This window comes from Schistocerca americana, unplaced genomic scaffold, assembly GCF_021461395.2.
Source record: "Schistocerca americana isolate TAMUIC-IGC-003095 unplaced genomic scaffold, iqSchAmer2.1 HiC_scaffold_464, whole genome shotgun sequence".
NCBI lineage: Eukaryota > Metazoa > Arthropoda > Insecta > Orthoptera > Acrididae > Schistocerca > Schistocerca americana.
Genome location: NW_025726197.1, coordinates 45001 through 50000, shown reverse-complemented (window position 1 = coordinate 50000; position 5000 = coordinate 45001). Strand labels below are relative to the sequence as shown.

The 5000-nt window shown below is 54.0% G+C and overlaps 1 non-coding gene across 1 annotated transcript in view; it reads left to right on the top strand.

The window, feature by feature from the left end:
- Nucleotides 1–3969: 3969 nt before the first annotated feature.
- LOC124583635 overlaps nucleotides 3970–5000 on the top strand; it is a 1896-nt gene continuing 865 nt past the window's right edge. The window contains exon 1 of the ribosomal RNA XR_006974233.1: nucleotides 3970–5000. This exon is cut by the window's right edge and continues 865 nt beyond it. This is a non-coding gene — a ribosomal RNA (small subunit ribosomal RNA).

Sequence of the window (5000 nt, the reverse complement as noted above, 5' to 3'; positions counted from 1 at the left end):
TCGGAAGAGTCAATGACAGTCCAAGCCCCCCTGCGTGGGAAGAGTCTTCCTAGGCCATGACCCACCGGAAGGGCGCAGCGTCCCCCACCCCAGACATGTGACGTCACACTATCGGTATTGACGACTAGACTGATTCCTTATAATCATTTGCGATACACCGGTGGAAGCTGCCGAGACGAGTAACTACATAGCGGGCTCGCCGTGTCACTAATGTACAGAGATACAATAGTTTCGACTGGAACCGGATTAAACGTATACACGGCGCTGATTAGTAATAGATAGAGCCATCAGAATACAGATAATGTATACAACTGTCCGTATACATGCTGAAAGACTCTGCTCACAATCACACGTCAGCCAGACACTCTTATCACGCACTACTCTCTGCCTGTAACAGGCACACAGACAATATGTAAGCACCAGCATGGAACAACACCCAGTGCATCCTCTCTGCCACATTAGACAATCCACACTATCATAACCAGACCGGGAGGTCCACTCACAAAACAGAATATCTCACCCTTCCGACAACCACCATTGCTCAGCTAAGCCACCAACACCCACACATGTCCTACACAGGGGTGCACCCAACATCACAATACTGCCTCCTGTCACACCACACAAACAATGGCAGGAATGAAAGACACAGGTCTGCCACAAGCATGGAATCAGAGCGCCGCCTGTTATGAGCCAAAGGTGCACCCTGACGTGGCAAATCAGATGATGCCGCAGTCATTTACTTACGATAATCACAATCAACAAACCGGCCCCCCCCCCCCCCCCCAAAACACCTTTCCTTACAACAATGTGTACCTTAACCTAACCCGTATTGTACCTTAACCTAACCCGTATTGTACCTTAACCTAACCCGTATTGTACCTTAACCTAACCCGTATTGTACCTTAACCTAACCCGTATTGTACCTTAACCTAACCCGTATTGTACCTTAACCTAACCCGTATTGTACCTTAACCTAACCCGTATTGTACCTTAACCTAACCCGTATTGTACCTTAACCTAACCCGTATTGTACCTTAACCTAACCCGTATTGTGCCTTAACCTAACCCGTATTGTGCCTTAACCTAACCCGTATTGTGCCTTAACCTAACCCGTATTGTGCCTTAACCTAACCCGTATTGTGCCTTAACCTAACCCGTATTGTGCCTTAACCTAACCCGTATTGTGCCTTAACCTAACCCGTATTGTGCCTTAACCTAACCCGTATTGTGCCTTAACCTAACCCGTATTGTGCCTTAACCTAACCCGTATTGTGCCTTAACCTAACCCGTATTGTGCCTTAACCTAACCCGTATTGTGCCTTAACCTAACCCGTATTGCGCCTTAACCTAACCCGTATTGCGCCTTAACCTAACCCGTATTGCGCCTTAACCTAACCCGTATTGCGCCTTAACCTAACCTATATTGCGCCTTAACCTAACCTATATTGCGCCTTAACCTAACCTATATTGCGCCTTAACGTAACCCGCGTTGCGCCTTAACGTAACCCGCGTTGCGCCTTAACGTAACCCGCGTTGCGCCTTAACCTAACCCGCGTTGCGCCTTAACCTAACCCGCGTTGCGCCTTAACCTAACCCGCGTTGCGCCTTAACCTAACCCGCGTTGCGCCTTAACCTAACCCGCGTTGCGCCTTAACCTAACCCGCGTTGCGCCTTAACCTAACCCGCGTTGCGCCTTAACCCAACCCACGTTGGGCCTTAACCCAACACACGTTGGGCCTTAACCCAACACACGTTGGGCCTTAACCCAACACACGTTGGGCCTTAACCCAACACACGTTGGGCCTTAACCCAACACACGTTGGGCCTTAACCCAACACACGTTGGGCCTTAACCCAACACACGTTGGGCCTTAACCCAACACACGTTGGGCCTTAACCCAACACACGTTGGGCCTTAACCCAACACACGTTGGGCCTTAACCCAACACACGTTGGGCCTTAACCCAACACACGTTGGGCCTTAACCCAACACACGTTGGGCCTTAACCCAACACACGTTGGGCCTTAACCCAACACACGTTGGGCCTTAACCCAACACACGTTGGGCCTTAACCCAACACACGTTGGGCCTTAACCCAACACACGTTGGGCCTTAACCCAACACACGTTGGGCCTTAACCCAACACACGTTGGGCCTTAACCCAACACACGTTGGGCCTTAACCCAACACACGTTGGGCCTTAACCCAACACACGTTGGGCCTTAACCCAACACACGTTGGGCCTTAACCCAACACACGTTGGGCCTTAACCCAACACACGTTGGGCCTTAACCTGCTCTGTAATTGTCATACGACGCGTTAAATTAGTGTAGTGTTGCCTAACTGCAACCCCCGCAATATAGTTTGCTACCCGCACTGCCCGGTCCCCAGAGTATCGCTTCATGTTAAACACCTTGCAGCTATACACTGTAATGCGGATGGCAGCAGGACGTACATGCTCAATGCCCTTCGCAGTTGTTCATTGGCATTCGCATGGCGAAGCACAGCCTACGTTGTGGTACGGCTTGTGTCAACTGTCCGCTGATGTTGTACGTCCAAATCACACACTGTACTGCACATTGGTCCTCATGTACTGAATGATACATCGTGGTACATGTGTGACCGTACCACGACTGCGCCAACAACGGCGAACCATACGGTCCAAATATTGTGCACTCAGCTACGTGTCGTCTCCCTATAAGAGCTGGATTGCAGTATGGTATGCCGTGGATGGCGATCAGCATGAGCCGTCTGTTGATGTAGTGGCGCGTGTTGTCAGACGTAGTCGTCTCTTCTCACTCACCGTGATAGCATGGTGCACTGCGTTCCACATCTGCGACATGCGACAGAGGCCGGTTGACAGTCGTTCGCGCAATGGACATCGCATACGTACGGGGGCCACCTTCCACGTGTTCGCGAAGCGTGCACATGTTGTTGCGTGTATGTGGGCAGACATAGTGTGTCGTGACACCTGACACAGGCATGCAACAATCGTTGAATTTGCAAATGGCGATGGACGTCTACGTTTGCTGGTGACGTTACGCAAATGAACAACTGGTAAACCGTTGTGGTGCGGTTGTTCTCGCTAGAGGTGAATCAGTGATGGCGACGATCGGTTGAGCTACCAACCGGTTGTTTCAGCGATACCCACCATGCCCACGAACGTGAATGGCATGTGGGTGTGAAGCGATACGCGGCGGTGGCTGGGTGGGACCGTCCCCGGCCGGTGAGGGGGGGCCTCCCGGCGTGCTGGCCGCGCGGTGCGTGGGCGCACGCGCTACAGCCGGCTGGTGGGGGCGGCCAGTGGCAGGCGCGCCGGCCGACGGAGGCGGCAGGCGGCGCAGCTGCGCGCCGGCGCACCCTGCACGCGGCGCCGTGCGGCCAAAGTAGGTCCTCGCGGGCCCGGTGCGAAGCGCGGTGGACATCTGCAGTGTGCTGGTCCGATTGAGGACTGTGTGCGCTGAGGATGCGCCGCCGCCCGGCGCTCGGCGCCGCGACGCCGTCTGCTGCTCGGTCGCCTCTGCGGTTCTCGCAGGTGGTTTGTATCGCAGCTGTGCGGACGTGTTGGCGCGTTCGCTTCGGCACCCAAGTGGGGCTTTTGTCCTTCTGTGGCGCTGGCGTTGGAGCTGCCGGCCACCGTAGGTGGCGCGTGTTGTCTCCCGCCGGCAATGCCACGACAGCACGCTCCCGGGCCTCTGTCGGCAGCGGCAAGCTCAGTTGGGAGCACGGGTGGTCGCACCTAAAGCGTCTACTCGCCAAACTCCGGGCGATTGCGCCTCTCTCGAACCCGACCAAGTACTTAGGACGGCGCTGCGCGCCGCCGGGACCTGAGAGGGTTTCGAGGTGTATTGTGCAGGGGAGCTCAGCCTCCTCCTGTTTGCAGAATAATTGAGCGGACGCTTGCGTGTTCGCGCGGGCCCCCGGGACACACTCCCGGGCGGCCGGCTGCTCAGCTCTAGTTGACGCAGCTCCCTGGTTGATCCTGCCAGTAGTCATATGCTTGTCTCAAAGATTAAGCCATGCATGTCTCAGTACAAGCCGCATTAAGGTGAAACCGCGAATGGCTCATTAAATCAGTTATGGTTCCTTAGATCGTACCCACGTTACTTGGATAACTGTGGTAATTCTAGAGCTAATACATGCAAACAGAGTCCCGACCAGAGATGGAAGGGACGCTTTTATTAGATCAAAACCAATCGGTCGGCTCGTCCGGTCCGTTTGCCTTGGTGACTCTGAATAACTTTGGGCTGATCGCACGGTCCTCGTACCGGCGACGCATCTTTCAAATGTCTGCCTTATCAACTGTCGATGGTAGGTTCTGCGCCTACCATGGTTGTAACGGGTAACGGGGAATCAGGGTTCGATTCCGGAGAGGGAGCCTGAGAAACGGCTACCACATCCAAGGAAGGCAGCAGGCGCGCAAATTACCCACTCCCGGCACGGGGAGGTAGTGACGAAAAATAACGATACGGGACTCATCCGAGGCCCCGTAATCGGAATGAGTACACTTTAAATCCTTTAACGAGTATCTATTGGAGGGCAAGTCTGGTGCCAGCAGCCGCGGTAATTCCAGCTCCAATAGCGTATATTAAAGTTGTTGCGGTTAAAAAGCTCGTAGTTGGATTTGTGTCCCACGCTGTTGGTTCACCGCCCGTCGGTGTTTAACTGGCATGTATCGTGGGACGTCCTGCCGGTGGGGCGAGCTGAAGGCGTGCGACGCGCCTCGTGCGTGCTCGTGCGTCCCGAGGCGGACCCCGTTGCAATCCTACCAGGGTGCTCTTGAGTGAGTGTCTCGGTGGGCCGGCACGTTTACTTTGAACAAATTAGAGTGCTTAAAGCAGGCAAGCCCGCCTGAATACTGTGTGCATGGAATAATGGAATAGGACCTCGGTTCTATTTTGTTGGTTTTCGGAACCCGAGGTAATGATTAATAGGGACAGGCGGGGGCATTCGTATTGCGACGTTAGAGGTGAAATTCTTGGATCGTCGCAAGACGAACA